The sequence below is a fragment of the Lathyrus oleraceus genome, chromosome 1 (genome assembly GCF_024323335.1).
Source record: "Lathyrus oleraceus cultivar Zhongwan6 chromosome 1, CAAS_Psat_ZW6_1.0, whole genome shotgun sequence".
Lineage (NCBI taxonomy): Eukaryota > Viridiplantae > Streptophyta > Magnoliopsida > Fabales > Fabaceae > Lathyrus > Lathyrus oleraceus.
The window spans coordinates 166,924,089-166,940,390 of record NC_066579.1 but is presented as its reverse complement, the minus strand read 5'-3'; positions in this window follow the sequence as shown (position 1 = coordinate 166,940,390).

Here is a 16,302-nt window from a genome sequence, read left to right as displayed (position 1 = left end):
ACTGGAGTAGCTTAGATTTTCAAGCGAACCAGTATAAAATTCTGTGTGTTCTTATTTCTGAAAAAGCTTTTATTTCCAAAACAATTCAAACCCTCCTTTCTTGTTTTTCTCAACCTTCAGTTGGTATCATAGCTTCAGCTCTGTTGTTGATTTTCTAATCAAAACACTTAACAATGTAGAGAGATCCAGCGTGAGAAAAACTATGGCCAACACCAATGAAAGAGATAGTTACAACGCTAAACCTCCAATCTTTGATGGAGAGAAATTTGATTATTTGAAAGACAGAATTGAAAGTTTCTTTCTGGGCTATGACGCTGATCTCTGGGATATTGTCACAATTGGCTACACACCACCTGTGATAGACGCTGGAGTTGCTATTCCTAGAAGCAAAATGTCAGATGATCAAAAGCATGAAATCAAGAACCATCACAAAGTCAGAACGATACTACTCAATGCCATTTCCTACAATGAATATGAAAACATCACCAACAGGGAAACAACTAAAGAAATACTTGACTCCCTGAGGATGACTCACGAAGGAAATTCTCAAGTCAAAGAAACAAAGGCTCTGGCTCTAATCCAGAAATATGAAGCCTTCAAAATGGAGGACGATGAAGCTGTAGAGGTAATGTTTTCTAGATTCCAAACTTTAATTGCAGGACTCAAAGTGCTAGATAAAGGATATATAATTGAGGATCATGTCAAAAAGATTGTCAGAAGCTTGCCAAAGAAATGGAGACCCATGGTCACAACCTTAAAACTATCAAAGGATCTGAACAACATCAGCCTTGAAGAACTCGTCAGTTCACTCAGAAGTCACGAGATAGAACTGGAGGAAGATGAGCCTCAAAAGAAGATTAAGTCTGTAGCACTAAAGTCCAAATCAGAAAGACGCAAATCAGATAAAAACAAAGCATTACAGGCTGAAGAAGAAGACATTGATGACTCTGAAAAGGAAGACTCTGACGATGAAGAAGAATTGTCCCTTTTAACCAGAAGAGTAAAACAACTCTGGAGAAAAAGGAACAAAAACTTCAGAAAACCAAGACCCAAAGGAGATCAATCAGAATCAACTTCAAGAGGTAAGTCTAACAAAGATATAACTTGTTATGAATGTAAGGAAACAGGTCATTACAGAAACGAATGTCCCAAGTTGAAGAAAGAAAGCTCTAGAAGAGAAAATTTCAAGAAAAGTTCCTTCAGAACCAAAAAAGGACTGATGGCTACCTGGGATGACAGTGGATCTGATTCCCCAGAATCAGACTCTGATGAACAGGCAAATGTTGCACTCATGGCTACCACCTCCAGGAATACGTCAGATGAAGAATCTGAATTCGAAGAGGTATTTTCTGATCTTTCTCGCTCTGACCTCGAATCATGCCTGTCTGAAACTCTAAACTCATATCAGAAACTAGAGCAAAAATTTAAAGTTGTAAAAGAGGTTCTTGAAGAAACCCTAGAAGAATGTAGTAAACTTGAGATAACAATTTCAGATCTAAAAGATGAAAATCGAATTTTGACATTATAAAGAGATTCCACAAATAAGCAATGTTTAAAACTTGAAGAAGCGTTATCTCAAGCTCCACAAACTTCAAACACAGTAATTTATGAATATGAAAAATCTTTTCAAAAGTTTCTGAAGAATGGGATAGAGAGAAGCAGAATGGCATCCATGATTTATGGGGTCAGTCAGAACAATAGAAGAGGAATTGGGTATGATTCTAGTGAAGATAAATCTTCCACTGATGACAAACCTAAATCTCCGTTTTCTTATCACTACACACATACACAAGCACAACATTTTGATAATGCCAGAAAACCCAAAGTGTTAAGAAACTCTGGGAAAACTAATCACAAAGGACCCAAAATATTCTGGGTACCAAAGGATAAGATTGTTTATGTTGCAGATATCTTATGTAGAAGAGTTAAGACACCAATCATGGTACCTGGACTCTGATTGCTCGCGACACATGACGGGAAGAAAGTATATGTTCCAAAACCTGGAACTTAAAGATGTTGGCTTCGTAGGTTTTGGAGGAAATCAGAAAGGAAGGATGAGAGGCTCTGGAACTATTGGTAATGGTACTCTTCCCTCTATATCTGATGTTCTTTATGTAGAAGGATTAATGCATAATCTATTATCAATAAGTCAATTAAGTGATAACGGCTATGATGTAATCTTCAATCAAAAAACATGTAAAGCAATTAATCAGAACAATGGAACAATCCTATTCACTGGCAAGAGGAAAAACAATATTTACAAAATAAATCTTTCAGACTTAAAAGAACAAAATGTAAAATGTCTAATGTCTGCTCATGAAGAGCAATGGGTATGGCATAGACGCTTGGGCCACATTAGCATGAGAAAGATATCTCAGCTAAATAAACTCGAGTTAGTCAGAGGTCTACCTAAGCTGAAGTTTTCTTCAGATGCTCTATGTAAAGCATGTCAGAAAGGAAAATTTTCAAAATCATCTTTTAAAAAGAAAATATTGTTTCTACCTCTAAGCCACTGGAACTTCTTCACATTGATCTGTTTGGTCCTGTTAAAACAACATCAGTCAATGGGAAGAAATATGGACTAGTTATTATTGATGATTTTAGTCGCTGGACATGGGTAAAATTCTTAAAGCACAAGAGTGAGTCTCACTATGTATTCACTAGCTTCTGTTCCAAAGTGCAAAACGAATTTGACTCTAAAATCATCAGAGTCATAAGTGATCATGGTGGAGAATTTGAAAATAAATCTTTTGAAGAGCTATTTGATTCTAATGGAATATCCCATGATTTCTCCAGTCCTAGAACTCCACAACAAAATGGAGTTGTAGAAAGGAATAATAGGACACTCCAAGAGATGGCCAGAACCATGATCAATGAAACAAATGTGGCTAAGCACTTCTGGGCTGAAGCAGTAAATACAGCATGTTATATTCAGAATAGAATCTCCATAAGACCTATTCTGGAGAAGACTCCCTATGAACTGTGTAAAGGAAGAAAACCCAACATTTCTTATTTTTATCCTTTTGGATGCTCTTGCTTTATTCTGAACACTAAATAACATCTGAACAAGTTTGATTCAAAAGCACAAAAAGGTATTATGTTAGGATACTCAGAATGCTCTAAAGGCTACAAAGTATACAACACAGAAACCAAAATTGTGGAAGAATCAATTCATGTCATATTTGATGATAAGCTTGACCCTAAAAAGTCAAAGCTAGTTGAGAAACTTACAGATTTGGAGATTACTCTTGCAGGTTCTGACGAAAAGATCAAAGCACCAGAAGTATCTGATATACAAAGTTCAGAAGGAACTAAAGCCCCATCGATCCAAAAGAAATCAAAAAGTCGCCCCAACATCTCTGAAGATTTGATTCTGGGAAACAAGGATGAACCTATCCGAACTAGGTCAACATTCAAGGTATCTGAAGAAATTCCTCTGGGACTAGTATCTTTGATTGAGCCTACTTCCGGTGATGAGGCACTTCAAGATGATGACTGGGTTCTAGCCATGCAAGAAGAGCTAGATCAATTCTTAAAGAATAACGTTTGGGATCTTATTCCCAAGCCCAAAGGCACTCACATTATTGGAACCAGATGGGTGTTCAGAAACAAGCTAAATGAAAAAGGCGAAGTTGTCAGAAATAAAGCTCGACTGGTGGCACAAGGGTACAGTCAACAAAAAGGCATTGACTACAATGAAAACTTTGCCCTAGTCACCAGGTTAGAATCTATTCGCTTACTTGTTTCATTCGCTGTAAATCATTCTATCAAACTATATCAAATGGATGTCAAGAGCGCATTTCTTAATGGTTATATATCAGAAGAAGTGTATGTCAATCAACCTCCAGGTTTTGAAAACTCAAATTGTCCAAAACATGTTTTTAAACTTAAGAAATCTTTATACGGATTAAAACAAGCTCCCAGAGCTTGGTATGAAAGGTTAAGCAATTTTCTTCTGGAACATGACTTTATTAGAGGGAAAGTTGACTCTACACTCTTTTGTAAAAACATTAATAATGACCTCATGATATGCCAGATATATGTCGATGACATTATTTTTGGTTCAGCTAACCCTTTTGTATGTCAAGAATTCTCTGAGCTAATGCAGGTAGAATTTGAAATGAGCTTAATGCAAGAACTAAAGTTCTTTCTAGGAATTCCAATCAATCAAGCTTCAGAAGCCACCTATGTTCATCAAAGTAAATACATTAAAGACATTCTGAAGAAATACGAAATGGCGAATTGCAAACCTGCTAAGACACCTATGCATCCAACTTGCATTCTAGAAAAAGAAGAAGATAGCCAAAAGATTTGCCAGAAGCTCTATCGTGGTATGATAGGCTCTCTTCTCTATCTAACTGCTACACGTCCTGATATTCTGTTTAGTGTACGTCTCTGTGCCAAATTCCAATCAGATCCTAGAGAATCTCATTTAACAACTGTTAAAAGAATACTCAGGTATCTGAAAGGAACCCCTAACATGGGCCTCATGTATGAGAAAACATCAGAGTATCGACTTTCTGGTTATTGTGATGCAGATTACGTAGGGGACAGAATGGAACGTAAAAGTACATCTGGGAATTATCAGCTTTTGGGAAAGAATCTGATATCCTGGGCCAGCAAAAGACAATCAACCATAGCTTTGTCCACTGCAGAAGCAAAATATATTTCAGCATCATTATGCACTACTCAGATGCTCTGGTTGAAGAATCAACTAGAAGATCTTCAAATCTTTGAGAGTAACATTCCTATCTTTTGTGACAATACTGCTGCCATTTGTTTAAGTAAGAATCCTATTTTGCACTCCAGAGCTAAGCACATAGAAATAAAACATCATTTCATTAAAGACTATGTTCAGAAAGGGGCAGTAACATTAAAATTTATTGATACAGACCATTAATGGGCTGACATTTTTACCAAACCCCTTGCTGAAGATAGATTCTCTTTTATCTTAAAAAATCTAAACATTCAAAATTGTCCTGAATGAAATATGCCTCTAAGTTAGAAAAATAAGACTCTGAAGTAAACAGCTGGATTCTGTATCTGACTCTGATGCTACTACCAGTTAGAAGTCATCTGAGTTAGAAATCTCTAGGAACCAACCCTTTGGTATTCCTGAAGATCAGATAAAGTAACACGTGGAACATCATGCGTCTGACCTTGGAACTTCTAGACAGCTGTCTAGCAGTAATCGAGAAACAGTCTCTTGATATCTCCTCGAGCAGTGTGCTGATTTTGGGATTAGACATCATTTATGAACTGTAATCATTCTCCTCTCTAGCGTGCGTACTTGGTTTATGTGGTATCTGTTAAACTCCCACTTCTATGTCGTTTTGCATACGCCCTAATTTGGGTATTTATACTTTTCACATTTCACAATTGCACATTTTTCACTCACGGACACACCTAACTCTCCCTCTCAGTTTTCTCCTCTCTCAAAGGCCTTTCTGCAGTTTTTACTCAAGTTCTTCAACCTTCATCTCAAGTTCTTCAACATTCTTCATGGATTCTCAGCAACAGTCCGTATACAACTTCTCTCAACAGATGAACTCAATTGAGCAAGCTCCAAGTTCCAGTCATCAAAACCATGCAGTCACCGGTGTCGTCTCCACTCCCATCTACAAAGAACCCCACATTCTTGATCGTGAGCCTCACATTCATCTTGCAACTCCGTTTGAGAAACTGGAAGTGTTGTGTGAAACCTTAGTGGATTTTGACAACATGAAAAGAAATGGTGTCGACCTCACTGATTAACTGAAGAAGCAAGGGTGAGAAAACTACTTTAAATGCCTCTACGGCCCAACATACACAAATCTGGTAAAGGAGTTTTGGCGGTTCGCTGACTCTAATGATCACTACATTGTCTCCTATGTTCTGGGAGTCAAGATAGTTATCACAGAGAAATCAATTGCTTCTCTTCTGAACATGGAGAAGACTGGAGGAAGACACATATACAACATCAACCCTAGGGAAAAGTATCTGTCCCATGAGATAAACCCTACAATATTCCAACAGAATGCTGAAGGCAAGCATTCCAAGAACAAGGAACTGCATAAGAACCTCTGGGTATGGATGAAGATCATCCTAGGCACCATCCATCACCGTCCATCCTCTAACTCCTCAGATTACATCAACACAGACTAGAAATGCATCCTCTACTGCATTCACAAGGGTCTAAAGCTCTGTCTGCCTGCACTTCTCTTCAAATATCTCAGAGACTCTGTGAAAGATACCAGAAACAACATGAAGACAAGAAACTACATTCCTCTGGGGAGACTTATATCTGATGTGCTGATTGAAAGTGGCCTCGTGGACCATCTGATTCAGCTCAGACTCATGGGAGACGTGATGATAGATACTGGCAGACCTCTAAACGCTCACAATCTGAAGAGCATGGGAATTATTAATCAAGTGAGGGCCAAACCAACACTGGACACCTCCTGGGAAGCACTTAAAGATCAGAGGGAGATTCCAAATAGACTCTACCTTTTCTCCAAGATCGATCCTTCAGAGGTAGTCGCATACTATCTAGAGGATATGCACAATCAAGGAGTGGATATCTCAGATTTCTCATTAGACTGGTTGCCCGAATTTCCTCCAGACTTCCAGAAGAGGACACGAGAACCCTCTGATAAGACCAAGCAAGCAAAGAGAGCGAAGCTGGGAGAACCATCTGGATCAAGACCTCCAGTGCCTCTGGTTGGATCACCTGGTAAGTCTGTATCTCTCCCTCCCTCTGTAAAAATTAAACCTGTTGCTTCCTCACTTCCTCAACCAAAACCTATATATACAACCTTTGATACTCCTCCATCAACCACCAGACCCTCTAACCTATCATCCCAAAAATTCAACCTTGCCACCACAACTCTACCTGTTTCAGAAGCAGAAATGCTAAATGAAACCACTTCACCATCTTCATCACCATCTCCATAATCCCCACCTTACTATGACCTCTCATCTGACCCTGAACCCTCTGATCCTCACTCCCCAACTCTGGCTCAGATCCAAAACCGTGCTCTGGCCTCTCATAAGCCACCACACTCTAACCCTGAACCTGAAGTCACTTCCCCACTCCCAGAAAACCCAAACACAACCACCTCTGAACCTCCACCATCAGAACCAATCCACTATGAATCACAACCATCCGAACCACTATACTATGAAATACCCCAACCCACTACCTCCACTGACCCAAAAACTCCCACACTTAACCTAAGCCCCCACCTCTCCCTCCCAAGCCTCTGAACCAGAAACCACCCTTCTGACCCTTGAGGAAGCAATTACGATTTTTGCAGAGTCTTCAGTTGACAAAGTCAAGTCTCTAACCATAAAATCTGGCATCAGTGATGATCCCTCCGCTGTAAGGACTCACTGGAACAGAGTGATAAGTTGGATGACCTCTGAAGCCTTCAAGCTGAAAGGCCTCTCTGAACAAGTCCGCAATGACTTCATCAGAGACGTTGAGATCAGACTCCAAGAGCGTCTAGCCAGAGAAGCTGAGGAGCGGGCAAGATAGGAAGCTGAAGAGAAAGCAAGACAAGAAGAACTTCAGAGAATCAGAAAAGCTGAAACCAAAGCTCTTGTTGATGTTGCTGCTGCTGAAGCTGAGGCAAAAGCCAATGCTGACGCTGAAGAAGCAGCTCGCCTTGCTGAAGAGTCTGCTACCAAAGCCAAAAATGATGCACTGACTCAGTGGGAGTCCTCCAAATCTGGATTCGTCCCTCTGGTCCTGAAGACCCTTGAAGAGCTGCAGAAAGAACAACAGGTAGTTCGAGCCAGACAGGATCAACAGGATTCAGTTAATGTCAACATTCAGAACATGTTGTCCCAGCTGCTCCAGAGGATGCATCCACCTCCAAACCCTTAGGCACCTAGGATATTTTCTACTTGTTACTTTCTGATTTGCTTGTTGCTTTGCTTATTGCTCTTTGTTTCAATATCTGCTTTTTGCGCTTTTGGCTTATGTAAATGCTTATCTGCTTATATCAACTTTTTGCTAAGTTTCTTGCTAAGTCTTTTTTATTTTGACAAAAAGGGGGAGAACTAAAAACAGCTCTGATGAAAATATATCTAATTCCCTTCAAACACTACAAACATTGTCTCTAAACATGACTTAAGATATGCAGGAAAGTAGCTAAAAACACCAAACCATGGAAGGTCCGGTAAGAACTTCTTAACTATCCAAGATCTAACTCAGGGGGAGATCACTACAATATCTGATCTAAGACTTTTCTATAAATTTTTCATCTTTATTCTAAAATCTTTTGTCATCATCAAAAAGGGGGAGATTGTAAGAACAAAGTTGGTTCTACAATAAATCTCTAAGATTTTGATGATAACAAAGGATGAAACCAAAAATGGCACCCTAACGAGATCTTTTCTTAGTGTGCAGGACTCTGAACATTTATGCAGGACTCTGAACATTTATGCAGGACTCTGAACACTTACGCAGGACTCTGACCATACATCAGATACAAACTCATGTCAGATATAAAGTATTAGATGATCAGACGCCACTCAGAAAGGAATACGTCCAGAACGTTCTGATTCTGATCAAAGAGAGACAACAAAAAATCATAAGCTCCAACAGACTACTGGTTTTAGACTCTGATACTTAAGAAGACTAGAACTCTGAGAAGCTCTGATGAAGTCAGACGTAATCATCCTCTGAAGACTGACTCTGGTACATCAAGACTCTGATGAAGATTCACAAGTCCAGAACGCGTAACGGAAAGAAATCTCACTATGGAAAGGAAGTATTTTAAGAAAGAATTAAAGAGGAGGACAAAATGGTTTTAGAAACAAACAACAGAAGTAATGACATTAATGATTCTTCAATGACCATGATTCTGTCATCACTCCAACGGTCCTTCACAACTACTATATAAAGGACGGATTACTTCTCTAGAGAGATACATCTGAGACACACAGAAACATCATTCACATTCTCTCTTATTTTTCACGAGCTGCTGCTCTTACGTGAAAATCTTTTGCTCCAATACTTTTCTGTAATACTTGCTTGTTGTTAGAAGCACTTTACATTACAACTTATTTTTGCTTAAACTATTTCCTCAAGTGACTCTGTGTAGTCTGTATACTTGAGAGGGCTAAGAGATTATTCTCTTAGACGATTGGTTATGTAATCTTTCAAGATTAGTGGATTAAGTCCTTTTTGAAGGCGAAATCACCTTGGTAGGGTGGACTGGAGTAGCTTTGATTTTCAAGTGAACCAGTATAAAATTCTATGTGTTCTTATTTCTGAAAAAGCTTTTATTTCCAAAATAATTCAAACCCCCCCTTTCTTGTTTTTCTCAACCTTCAGATGGATTGTCGGAGGGAAGGTTTACAAGAATTGTGCTCATTCCAAAACTAGAATACCCTCGTGTAAGCACATGCCCCGATATGAAGTTGGGAAGGGGTAGCCTTCAAGTGTTTTAGGGTGATTGTCTCAAAATCCAAAAAGGGTAACCACAGTTCTATCTTGCTGAATAAGCACTCATAAAATAGGACATGTTGGGTGTGAATATAGAAGTAGAACAACGGTCTAGAGGGGGGTGAAAAGACCCAATTTAAAATTCAACCTCCATTTATAAAATAAGAGTGTTTTAAAAAATAGTTGCGAGCAGAAGGTTTGATGCAAAAATGTGAACATTATACTATTCAAATATTGATCAAGTTAACACAGAATTGTTTCACAAACACCAAATATGAATATGATGAAACACTAGGCATTGATTGATTCTATTATGTATCACAAGAAGTGTTTACACAATGATTCAATGAATGAAATTCTAATTTCAATTTGTTTCACAGAATATCAATCACCAATCTAGCTTAACAAGTTATAAAATCCCAACAAAACCTAATGCTTATGTAATAAATCGCTATCAATGAGTGAACGATATACTACGATGGAATTGAAATGCCTAAGCATGAAAATACTATGGAATTAAATGCAAGAGTAATAGACAGAGATAGCACCGGGATTTATAATGCTTCGGCATTCGTCTTATCTTTTTCTACGTGCACTCTTCAATGGTTTTCCAATGGAACTTGCATAGTTCCTTATTATTTGAAAAGTATTAGCAAGAGTTCATACAATCATTAATCAATAATACAACTAAGAATGATTTATCCGAAGATCTGAGAAGAACTCTGCCTTATCCATAGCCTTCCAAACAATCACTACTAAGGAAATTCTGGAGAGAAGAACCTACTTCTTTTTAATGGAATTTGTCACCACCATTGACAATCACCTTAATCTTGCTAACAACATGAAAAACTCATCCTGATCTCCAAGAATGATAATTTTCAAGGATGCGCCTCCTTCAATCAATTAAAAATCTCTCATTATCAAGATTTAAACTAAATTCAAGTTGAAGATGCAAGAATTTTATTGCAAGACTTTAAACTTTCAAAATATAGGAAATTGATTTTTTTTTCCATTAAATCACATTGAAAATTATGAACATGATGATAATATGTTATGTGAGAAATGATGCAAAATGGTTTTATATGTGCTTGAGGTTAAGCACAGAAAATGGTTGAAAAAGTCAGTTAGATTCGAATAAAGAATAATTCATGATTTGAATCAAATGACCAAGTGAAGTGGAATAAAAGAAAACAGAATTTTGAAAACATGTCTGACTGGAAAATGATGAAAGAGTGTGTGATTCTAATCATGTTAGAAATTTGATTCAAATCAAATCATCCAGAGGTGAACACAAGGAAATTGATTCGAATCATGTGTAAAAAATGATTCGAACCAAATGGTTTGAAATTTCCAGTTTTCCTCTGTCCAAATTGATTTGAATCAGAAAGTGTGTTTGATTTCCATGAATAGAATCAAATACATAAAATCTCAATTTTTCATAGTTTTAAAAGCACTTTGAGATTTTACTTTAAATCAAAATCAAATACAAAATATAAAAGTTTTTCATTCCACTTACTCGTGCAATTGATAAAAAAAAATCATGATCAAGATCAAACCTAACCAATGGTTTATGCATGCTAAAGACGAATCTTTTCAAACTTGATTCTGATGCAATTATGAAGGAGACTCGACAAATCAAAATTAAATTAAAGATGATAGTGATGAGACAAACAACAAAATAACCAAATATAGGTGTTCCCCCTGAATGAACTAGGGACATACAACTATAGGACCAAGTATTCATCAAAAGAACTACATATCCTTTTTTCTCGGCCTATAGGAGACGCTGGCCAATCCAAAAGGTCACTGAGTGTAATGTCAACAACATATATATCCACTTTGGTATTCATAATAGAAGGGGATTCCACCACTTATGAAACCATATATCCGAACTTGCTCGTATCTACCCGCTCCACCAAAGTCACGCTCCTCTAGGATAGCTCATCCACTTTAAAATGCTCATCGAGCTTAATCCATGAAACTACGTCCGACCTACCCAGATACTCCATGTGAATCATTATTTTAGCATCATTGGGTTCACGATTATGGGCTCTCCAATAAGTCTGGAAGAAATCATCAGCGTGTTCTCTCATCAACTTGGTAGCTTGTATTTCCACATCAGACAAAACGGGAGAGGGTATATGGACCTCATGTGATCCTCCTTAACACCATCATCTTACAAGTGGTCCTCAAAAGAGTTCAAGGAAAAAGCTATTTCATTGAATGAGTTCCCAGATACCCTTTCTGGAACAAAATCATTGGTTAGTGATACAAATTTATGGCCTATGTGATCATGAGAAAGGGGAGGAGATTGTGAATCAGGAGATACCCCCATTTTTGTAGTAAAAGAAATGTCACTCTCATGATCATTATCTAGGCGAATAAGGATATCATTCATCTTGACTTAGAGAAAACATAAAATGTTGAAGGTAAAAGCGTGAGGGAGAAGGGTACCTAGAGAGGCGAGATTTAGGAAGCAAAGGAATGAAGAAAGGAAGAATATTTGAGCTAAGAACTCCAACTGCTATAATAAGTGCTTTCACAAAGGATGAGAAGAAGGAATTAGTTAATGAGAAAGACTTGTAAATTGAAAACTAAACTTCAAGGATTGTGAAAGGTTTCTTCGATGCTCAACCACATCTATATATAGGCTTAGTAGTAAATAGAAAATACAAAATCAACAGTTGGATTTTCTCCTAGGAAAAACAAACAACTCAAGCGCACTCAAGTGAACTATAAAGAGTGTCGTGCCCTAACTAGTCACTTCAGCCCACGTGCACAAGGAAGCAGCGAAACATTTTAATGATGGGGATGCATTTAATGAGCTTGTTCCTCATGTTTCGATTCTAGTTCACATCAGACGACATCCTTTGAGGCCGACCACGACTGCTAAAGACTTCCCCGTAACAAGCCTTGGAGGCGCCTGTCTTGGGTCGACCAAAGTGTCGCATCGCGCGAAAAACCGGCGGGAAAACAAGAACAACAGAGCCGCCACCGTGCGTTATTTATCCCAGAAGAGGGAAAGGAAACGCTCAGAGTAAACCTGGAAAAGACGTGGTCTCGCGACCAAAGAGGATGGGTTCGGGAGTCGGTTATGCGAAGGGAAGGTATTAGCACCCCTACGCATCCGTAGTACTCTACGGGATCCACGCACAAAAGGAAAGAAAATTGGTTGCTAAGCACTGCTCAAATACTCACACATACTGGCTGAAAGGGACAAAAGAGACTGACTGAAACTGAACTCGGCAGGATGTCGCATCCTGGGCCTACTTAGTCTATCAGGCATAGACATCAGAGTCCAAGTAGTTCGGACTGGGGAAACGACACATGCTCGCTAAGATATCGCATCTTATGCATACGTATCTTCTCGGACGAGAGAAGAATCAGAGCATTCGTAGCTCGGCTGACACACACACAAACAGACAAAGGAAAACGTGGAGCCCGACTGCCAATCACTGGACTTATGTCAGCATCCGAACCAAAACACACACAAGAAGGCAAACATGGAGCCTGAATGCCAATCACTGGGCTTACATCAGCATCCGAACCAAACACACGCACACTGGAACCCAAATGCCACTCGATGGACTTACATCAGCTTCCAAGCACACGACAACATAACAAGTTAATAGGGAGTCGGGGACTCGAGCCTATAACTGTCAAGCACACACTCAAAAAGAAAAAAGGGCGCCCGGAGAGATCAGCTCAATCTCCTGCCTACATACTTCATCTGGTATGAAGATCAGGGCGATGTAGTTCCCCTACAGAGGGATAAAGGACTAGCCTAACCAGATAACAGAGGGAGACACAACTAGGGAGACTACAACTCGAGCCTAGATGTTATCATGCAAAATCATCCCTAAGTTAAGGTTTCTAGCTAACTGGCACAGGGAGCCAAACTATCCTAGTCATGACTTGCACAGGAAGCAAGCCACACACACACTTAACTTGCACAGGAAGCAAGCCAAGCAAAACCTACTTGCACAGGAAGCAAGTCTAAACTAATCCTAACTTGCACAGGAAGCAAGTCAAACAATCCTAACTTGCACAGGAAGCAAGTCAAACAATCCTAACTTGCACAGGAAGCAAGTCAAACAATCCTAACTTGCACAGGAAGCAAGTCAAGCAATCCTAACTTGCACAGGAAGCAAGTCAAACAATCCTACAAGCACAGATAGCACACACTATACACAAGCAAGTGGCTCAAACAAGGGTTAGGTTTTAGTCGAGGGGTCATATCAACCTCAACAAACAAACCTCTGGAACTGGGTGAATGTGCTCTTAACCTTGCCATTGAGGGGCTAAGGTGAAGCAGATGAAAGGTGAGTGAAGATGAGACTTCACAGCTCTTATCCCTGGCCTGGGAGAGCTCAAGACAAGAATGTGTGGGTTCAGAAAGTGGGAACCCTTCTACACATTTAAGACTGACTCAACTGTGCAATTGCACAAGATCTTGGGTTTTTATCTGTAATGCATCAACACAGTGGTGTGAGCAAAGCAGATGACACACTGAATAGTGGGGGATAGATTGCATATCCCTACCTTCCACCAATCGCCTCTTCACTTAGGAGGACTTTGACTCTATGCAAGGACAAAATTAAACAATCACAAACATTGCCTCTTAAGGAGGACTTCAGACAGTTGCCTGGCCAAGTAACAGGCCAGGTCTTCCAGACTACATGAAGTAAAAGAGACATACCTCGATGCAAATTGCTTATACAAACAAAGCAAAGCAAAAAGTTCACAAGGAACTAAGCTACTAAAAGCACCTGAAACAGTCAAACAGATGTTAGTATGCAAGTCAGAGTTAAATCAAAATGAAACAGACATCAACCAGTCAACACAAGCAAGTGAATGTGCAAGGCACAAGGCTTAAGGCATGTGAGCCAAGCCACCTACAAAACAAACAAGTTAGACAATGATATTCAAGAAAGCTCAATCAAATTGTAATGATCTCTTTGAAGCATTTGTAGCTTAACCTGAAAACATAAGCTCAAAAGTGAGTACCAGGACCACTAGGGCAAGCCTAGGGTCAAACATGAATGAGAAAGTCAAAACAGCAAGCAATGCCCAATCAAAATCATGTTCAAACAATTAAGAAACAAGACCAATTGGGTTCACATTCATATCAATCATCATCACCATTTCATGAACAAATTAGGTCAAAACATGGCATTTAGAAGCTCATAGAAGTCAACAGCAAGACTTGCATCAAAAGCAATCTCAAACATTTCCAAAAATCACCAAATAAATCATGGTCAATCACAATCCATAGCATGGTAAGCATGTCAAATTTCATCTCATTTGGACAAGTGGAAGGCAGTCAATGAAAATCAGAAAGTCAAAGCCATTTTGAACATGCTCAAAGAAGTCAACCAAACATGCATCAACTTAGAAAAATCATAAGTCAGAGATGGTGTATGATAAATGAATGGGACTAAAACCATGGCAAAGATGAGGGTGTCTAGTTATCTCATGTAAAATTTCATGTCCATCTAATAAAGTATGAGAATTTCACAAATGAAATGGGAACATGTGTCACACAAAGTCAACATATGACCAAGCAGGGGAGAAAATCCCAAACAATTAGGAAATGCCACAAATAATTCCAAGAAAATTCACATGTAAACTAGACATACAAGAGTAGGTTCATGCAAAAAATTGGATCAATTGGAGGTCAAGAAGCATGGTAATGAAAATCATGAAGTTGGACATCAATGGTGTGACACAAATTGTCACACCCTAATTCAAAAAATCATAACTCACAAACCACAAATGATAAATTCACAAACTCTACACCAAAATCACCATGAGTGTGTCTAGTTTAAGCACAAAAAATTTGGGAGCCATTGGATGCATTCTCATCATTTCACAAATGTTTTGGCTAAGTGTACAATATTTGCATACATGAACAAAACCCTATTGCCATTTAAAATTCATTGATCATAAAAATCTGGAAAAATGATGATAAAAAACTAGAGACCATGATGAACACAACACAAAAAATCCCATTAAATTTGGATCACAATTGGACAAGTTATGATTTTTGGGAGTTTGAGTGATTAAAGGAAATAATTGTGAAAGAAATAACATGATTCAATGTGACATGGGGCCCGGGGGTGGCATTTTTGTAAATACCCTTGCCACTAACTTAAGCGCTGCGTTTTGGGGCAAGGGAGGAAATAACGTGATTGGCTCATGAAGGCTGGAACAGTGAATCCGTGCGCAGAAGCAAACGACAACAGCCAAACGTGAAAAATTCTGGATTTCATGCATCTAGGGTTTGAATGAACAGTACGTGTTCTTCATCATGAAGAACAAAATTCCCAGAAATGGGAAATGAGTATAGCAATCAAACCAGCAAACAACATATGATCCAAATCCAGGCTTAGTTTTCATTAATTTGAGCTACACAACAAGAAATGACCAAGAACATACTTGAACATGAAACTTAAGAATCAAAGCTCTCACTCAATACAAGGCCATTTCACACGATTCAAATTTCATTGTTCTCAGCATAACGAAGTCTACAAGAAACATCTCATAACTTTGGAAATGGAGAGAGTCGAGTTTCTTACCAAAATTGAAGAACTGAGTTGATTTGGAAATGTTTGGTTTCAAATGGATGAAACAGATGCTCCACGTATCCCCAAATGATGAATGGTTAAGAGATTTTTGCTCATCAAAGCTTGGCAAGGCTCAGACCACGAACTGCCATGGGAGAAATTAAGCAATAGCAGTTGGTGAAATTGCTTCACAGTTGTGTTATTAAGCTGGACAGCTGCTCAGGAGTGATGGTAGATGATGGAAAAACATAAACCAGCTCGAGTTCTTTGAGTTTTTGACAGAAAAATGGAAAATGCAAAGCA